Source organism: Aegilops tauschii, chromosome 1 (genome assembly GCF_002575655.3).
Source record: "Aegilops tauschii subsp. strangulata cultivar AL8/78 chromosome 1, Aet v6.0, whole genome shotgun sequence".
Taxonomy (NCBI): domain Eukaryota; kingdom Viridiplantae; phylum Streptophyta; class Magnoliopsida; order Poales; family Poaceae; genus Aegilops; species Aegilops tauschii.
In genome coordinates, this window is record NC_053035.3 from 8,562,444 (window position 1) to 8,570,097 (window position 7,654).

The following is a 7,654-nucleotide window of genomic DNA, read 5'->3' on the forward strand; positions in this document are numbered from 1 at the left end:
AAAAAAGCTGGGGGATTTTAGTGTTACAAAAAATAGGGCAAGTTAAGAATAATGCCACAACATGTGTTAGTTAGATCTTTGTTGTGTTTGACATAATAAATCATCGATGCAACATGACCATGTAGTATATTTCAGGGAATAGGAGCAATACAGAGGTGTACTGGGAGAAACACAAGGCAACAGAGTTAAGTTAAATTTCCATCATCTAGACATAAGGCAACAGTTTAGCATGTCTAGACTCCCAGTTCTAGTTCAAAAGACATGGTTTACAGTGCAGAGCACTACAGCCTAGTTTGGTTGGTGCTGGAGAGAAACTAGAAATTTATGCCAACCAGCTCCTCTAGGCATGTGGCAAGTAGAACTGTACCAAAGCCAACTTTTGCATAACATTATTATTTCCTTGTAATTCTACTAAACCATGTAAGCTAGGAACTGTACATTAACATAGCCAAACTTTAGATGAAGAGAATAACCAAAACAATTGTATACCATCACCATGTAAGAAGAAGAAGATACAAGGCTCTAGTTAAGTTCATTTCGGTCCCTGGTTTGTAGCTCAAAAATAAATACTAGCTCAGGATTCAAAAATACCTTAGCGGCGGGATGAGGAAGATGCCCCTGGTTTATAGGGTTTCATCTAGCAAAGTGATCATGAGTCAGTATCACATATCAAACAATTTGAGATAAGTGGACAAAACACATATTGTTGGTGATTACCTTGCTAGATGGCCATGCAATGGACCTTGTGAAAACATCAGCAATAATTTATAAACCGTCATATTCATAAGGCACCGTAGCATCCCTTCTAATAGCAACATTGACAAGAACCTCATAAGTTCCTGGTCCAAGGGTCTCTCCACCCACAATAGTGTCTGGGTCAACTGACATAATTGTTGCCTTGGCAACAGGAGTTTCAGGACCAGTCCATGCATATAGAAGCACATCCATACCAATCTGAATCAATGATTATTTTAGAAACATGAAAACAAAACAGAATTTAAACATATAGGAAAGGATGTGAAGATTACAAGGCTTTCATCTTCATAGGTTGATGAGCTTCTTGTAGGGGGCTTTGCAACAACTCTTCTTTGAACATATGGCTCTTCGCCATCCTGTTCAACATCTTCTTCAGCATCATTATGTTCCTCAGCTTCAGCTCCGGAGTTCTACCAGACAACCAATATGGAAATAGAGTTAGTGCATGCAAGATGGATTAGTGTGTTGGGGAACGTAGTAATTTCGAAAAAAATCCTACGCACACGCAAGATCATGGTGATGCATAGAAACGAGAGGGGAGAGTGTCGTCTACGTACCCTCGTAGACTGTAAGCGGAAGCGTTATGACAATGCGGTTGATGTAGTCGTACGTCTTCGCGATCGACCGATCCTCAGTACCGAACGTACGGCACCTCCGCGTTCAGCACACGTTCAGCTCGGTGACGTCCCGCGAACTCATGATCAAGTAGAGCTTCGGGGAAGAGCTTCGTCAGCACGACGGTGTGGTGACGGTGTTGATGAAGCTACCGACGCAGGGCTTCACCTAAGCACTGCTATGATATGACCGAGGTGGATTATGGTGGAGGGGGGCACCGCACACGGCTAAGAGATCAATGATAAATTGTTGTGTCTCCAAGGGGTGCCCCCCTCCCCGTATATAAAGGAGCGGAGGAGGGGGAGGGGGCCGGCCTCCTATGGCGCGCCCCATGAGGAGTCCTACTCCCACTGGGAGTAGGATTCCCCCTTCCAAGTAGGAGTAGGAGAGGAGAAGGAAGGGAGAGAAGGAAAGGGGGCGGCGCCCCCCCCCCCTCCTTGTCCAATTCGGACTAGAGGGGGAGGGGGCGCGTGGCTGCCCTGGCCGCCCCTCCTCTTCTCCCACTAGGGCCCATTAGGCCCAATATACTCCCCGGGGGGTTCCGGTAACCCCCCGGTACTCCGGTATATGTCTGAAACCTTCCGAAACACTTCCGGTGTCCGAACATAGTCGTCCAATATATCGATCTTTACGTCTCGACCATTTCGAGACTCCTCGTCATGTCCGTGATCATATCCGGGACTCTGAACTACCTTCGATACATCAAAACACAAAAACTCATAATACCGATCGTCACCGAACTTTAAGCGTGCGGACCCTACGGGTTCGAGAACTATGTAGACATGACCGAGACACGTCTCCGGTCAATAATCAATAGCGGAACCTGGATGCTCATATTGGCTCCCACATATTCTACGAAGATCTTTATCGGTCAAACCACATAACGACATATGTTGGTCCCTTTGTCATCGGTACGTTACTTGCCCGAGATTCGATCGTCGGTATCTCAATACCTAGCTCAATCTCGTTACCGGCAAGTCTCTTTACTCATTCCGTAATGCATCATCCCGCAACTAGCTCAATTGTCACATTGCTTGCAAGGATTATAGTGATGTGCATTACCGAGAGGGCCCAGAGATACCTCTCCGACAATCGGATTGACAAATCCTAATCTTGATCTATGCCAACCCAACAAACACCTTCTAAGACACCTTTAGAGCACCTTTATAATCACCCAGTTACGTTGTGACGTTTGGTAGCACACAAAGTGTTCCTCCGGTATCCGGGAGTTGCATAATCTCATAGTCATAGGAACATGTATAAGTCATGAAGAAAGCAATAGCAACATACTAAACGATCAAGTGCTAAGCTAACTGGACGTAGGCTTTTACCACCGCAAACAGGACGTAGGCTTTTACCTTCACCGTAAGGGGCCGAACCAGTATAAATCCTCGTGTTCCTTGTCCCGCTTAACCCCTTCAAGCTTCCTAGTAGCGATGGCTCCACGACTAAGTCCTAGCTCAAGGACATCTGTCGTGACAATTCCACGACAGTTGGCGTCCACCGTGGGGCCAGCGCACGGTGGATTTGAGTTCTTGAAGGGCAGCTTCGAAGGGCTCAAGGGATACGCTGTGGGCCGGATGACCAAGAGTCGTCGCGGCAAGCTCTACATCGACGATGCAAACTGGGGCCCCGACGCCGGCTCAATTGAGTACGGGTACCGGGTCCCCTTCGGCGGAATTCATGTTTTCATTGGCAAGATTGGTGAGCCGGGCCCTGAGCCGGACCTCTGCGCCGATCTCATCGAGGTGGCTCAGCGCGCACGACCTGCCCGGGCCCGGCCTGCCTTAAGGCATGCTTTTGTGGGGTGTATCCACGGAGGACTCTCTGATCGATCTGGATCCGGTGATGAGACGGCTGCCGGCTCTGACGGCGAGTCGGCCACCGATGAGTCAAACTCGTTGTATCAACTTCAAGATGGCAGGCTCATGGGTTGTTCCGATGGTGAAAGTATTCCGGACCTATTTGAGCCGCCAAGCCGGGTGGGAATCTTTATGGCCGGTGCACAGCCTGTTCAGAACCCCGCGGCTGGAGCGGGGAACCCGGTGCCTTCTCCGGCTCAGGTACTGATGGATCTCACGGACAAGATGACGGCCCTGTTAACCGCCACGGTTGACCCGGTGGATCAAGCTCAGCATGATGCGGAGGTGGCACAGTTAAAATTGGATCTAGTGAAAGCTAAGGAGGACCTTGCAGCGGAAGGGATCAGGATGGCTGCAGAGAGGGCGGCTCTCGATGCCCAAACTCAGTTGATCCAGGCGCAGTCCTTCCAACTCACGATGGATCAGAACGCGTCCAATGAGGTCATGAGAAGGAGGCATCAAAAGACCCAATCTCAGCTCCCGCCGGTTTACGATCCACGCAACCTCTTCAGCACGCCAGGTGCAGGGTCTAGTAACCCGCCAGGGGTCATAGCGCCCGGGTCTGGGCCCCCTATTCAGCCACGAGTGATGGGGCCTCCCCAGGTGCCCCCTGCCCCGCCTCAGTATGCGCCAACACCCCCGGGTCATTATAATAACCCGCTGGAGAACATGGTCGTTGCGGCAGCGCGGCTGGCGGCTCTCCCAGTTGACGGCGACTCTCCGACGGCTATGAAAACCCGCCGGGTCAGGGAACTCCTTCAGACGGCACTGGCACAGCAAGAGGCGTACTCCTACAGCCGGGATAGGATCCACTCGACCCCTCGTCCGGGCCGGAGCCCGAGTTACAGCAGGCACATGGTCTCGGCGACCGGCTCAAGTAACGTCCGACGCCATGACCCGCCCCCTGGCCATGGCCTGGCTTATAATGGAACCTGTCACGCAGCAGACCAAGATAGAGCGCGGCAAGAGGCGGAGCAGGTGCCTCAACTGACGGCTTACCAGACCCCCCCGGCTTATCCCACGACTTCCGTCGACGTGGGTATCCCTACTAGGACGGGAGGTGTCCCCTGTTTAGTGCCAGCTATCCGGAATGAACGTTTACCCAAGGACTTCAAAGTCCCTAGGAAGGTGCCCAACTACACGGCTGACTTACAACCCGCAGCCTGGATCGAGAGTTATGAGATGGCCATGGAACTACTGGATGGCAATGGCTAAGTACTTCACCATGATGTTGGATGGGACTGCCCGCACTTGGTTAAAAGGGCTACCACCGAATTCCATCGGGTCTTGGGCTGAGCTGAAAGCCCGGTTCATCCAAAACTTCAAAGATACCTGTAGGCAGTCTATGTCAATTGTGGATTTGACTAACTGTAAGCAGCAGGAGGGTGAGTCTACGACACATTGGGTTCGCCGGGTTAAAGAGATCATACACTCGTCAGACAAGATGGATGCCGGCTCAGCAGTTTTAATGCTGGAGCAGAATTGTCGTTTTGTGCCCCTGAAGATGAAACTCGGGCGGCTTAAGCGCGACTGCAGTGACATGGGTACACTAATGGCGGCTCTTGTCAAGTACGCCGATTCTGATGGTACCAAGGATCCCCCTTCAGATGATGAAAGGACAGGGAAGGGAAAGAAGAATGGCAATGGCAAGGGTCCTCAGCATAACCCGGGGAACCAAGGAGGAGGCAAGCGCAAGGCAGATGGCAGCCTAGAGTTTGTAGCCAACGCCGGCGCACAAGGCAATAACCAGCGACGCAAGGGGAGGCCCCCTCCCCGAGACGGCGGGTCAGGACCGACACTGGAGCAGCTGTTGAATGAGCCTTGTCCAAGGAATGGCTCTAGAGAGAATCCAGCGACTCATCTATGGAAGGATTGTGCAATCATGAAGGCCTTTAAGAACTACAATGGCCCGGGCGGCGGCTCAGGCGCCGGCGGTTTTCATGGCCCGGGCGGCGGCTCAAATTCTAATCCTCAGAATGGTCAAGGGGGCTTTAATCAGCAGTCTAGCCAAGGTCATCAGCAGCAGCAGGGAGGTTATCAGACAAATCCAAAGCAGCTTAGCGGTGGACAGTATCATGTGTTTACCACCAGTCTGTGTAAACGAGATCAGAAGCTTCATAAGAGGGCAGTAAATGCCGTTGAGCCGGTGGTTCCACGCTACTTGCGGTGGTCTGAACAGCCTATAGTGTGGAGTAGGGAGGATCACCCTCCCCGGGTGGATAATCCGGGTCACTTGGCCTTAGTAGTGGCTCCTCAGGTGGGAGGATATAATTTCACTAAGGTGCTCATGGATGGAGGCAGCAGCATCAACATCCTCTATTATGAGACTTTCCGTCGTATGGGGTTGACTGATAAAAACCTCAGCCAGTCCAACACTATTTTCCACGGTGTGGTACCTGGTAAGTCGGCTTATCCAGTCGGCAAGATTGAATTGGAAGTGGCCTTTGGAGATGAGAAAAACTACAGGGTCGAGAAATTGACCTTTGAGGTGGTCAAGATAAGAAGCCCGTACCATGCTATATTTGGACGGCCGGCTTACGCCAAGTTCATGGCACGGCCGTGTTATGTGTACTTACAGCTCAAGATGCCAGGTCACAATGGGACCATTACGGTTCACGGCAGCCGGAAGGTGGCTTTGGAATGTGAGGAAGGCGATGCAGCTTATGCAGAATCTGTTTGTGCAACGGAGGAGTTGAAGTTTTACAAAGACAATGTTGACCCAACAGATATGACCTCTCTGAAAAAGCCGACTACGGAAAATGAGCCGGCGATGAAATTTAAGTCGGCTGATGAAACTAAGCTCGTTGATTTTGTCCCAGGAGATTCATCTCAGCAGTTTAGCATCAGTGCAAATCTGGATCCGAAATAGGAAGGCGCGCTCATCGAGTTCATCCGTGAGAATAGGGACATCTTCGCATGGAAACCTTCTGACATGCCAGGTGTACCTAGGGGACTCGCTGAGCACACTCTCAATGTTGATCCGAAATTTAAGCCGGTCAGACAGTTCCTTCGGCGGTTTAATGAAGAGAGGCGGAAAGCCATTGGTGAAGAGGTGGCCCGGCTCTTGGCGGCCGGGTTTATTGTCGAAGTCTTCCACCCAGAGTGGTTAGCTAACCCGGTGCTCGTACTCAAGAAGAACGGCACTTGGCGGATGTGTGTAGACTACACGTACTTGAACAAGGCGTGTCCGGCTGATCCTTTCGCCCTTCCCCGTATTGATCAAATTATTGATGCTACGGCCGGTTGTGCGCGTTTAAGTTTTCTGGACGCTTATTCCGGATATCATCAGATTAAAATGGCGGTTAAGGACCAGGAGAAGACGGCATTCATCACTCCCTTTGGAGCCTTCTGCTATGTTTCCATGCCCTTTGGACTCAAGTGTGCACATGCGACTTATCAGCGTTGCGTGCAGAACTGTCTTCATAAACAGATTGGGCGCAATGTTCATGCTTATGTGGACGATATTGTGGTTAAGTCCATAAAGGAGGAAACCCTGATAGATGATTTGAGAGAAACCTTTGATAATCTCCGGGTCTACAAGATGATGCTTAACCCGGCCAAGTGTGTCTTTGGTGTTCCTGCAGGCAAACTCTTGGGTTTTTTGGTTTCTGACAGAGGCATTGAAGCTAACCCAGAGAAGATCAAGGCCATCACGTCCCTGGCTAAGCCGGCGTGTATAAATGACGTTCAGCGCCTGGCGGGTCGCATCGCTGCGTTAAGCCGGTTTATAAGCCGTCTGGTGAGAAGGCCATGCCATTATATCAGTTGATGAAGAAGACTGATAACTTTGTCTGGAATGATGCAGCTAATACTGCCTTTGAGGATTTGAAGAAGCAGCTGGCAGAGCCTCCAGTCCTTGCTGCCCCGGTTGATAAGGAGCCCTTATTATTATATGTAGTGGCGAACACACGAGCCTTTAGTGTGGCTATTGTGGTGGAGCGCAAGGAGGAGGGTAAGGAGCATCCGGTTCAGCGGCCGGTTTATTATGTCAGCGAAGTGCTCATTGAGTCCAAGCAGCGGTACCCGCATTGGCAGAAGCTTGTGTATGGTGTGTTCATGGCGAGCCGGAAACTTAAGCATTATTTTCAGGGTCATCCCATCACTGTCGTCAGTTCTGCCCCTCTTGGTGATATCATTCAAAACAGAGAGGCCACAGGGAGAGTAGCTAAGTGGGCTATAGAGCTCGGACCTCATGGTCTCAAGTACGTGCCACGCACTGCTGTTAAATCACAGGCCTTGGTGGAGTTCATCAATGACTGGACAGAGTCACAGGTGCCCGAGCAGAAGCCGGATAACACATATTGGACTATTTACTTTGATGGGTCCAGGCAGTTGGAGGGCTCGGGGACTGGAGTCGTGTTGGCTTCCCCTAAAGGTGACAAGTTCCATTATATGCTACAATTGCTGTTTCCTTGCACTAA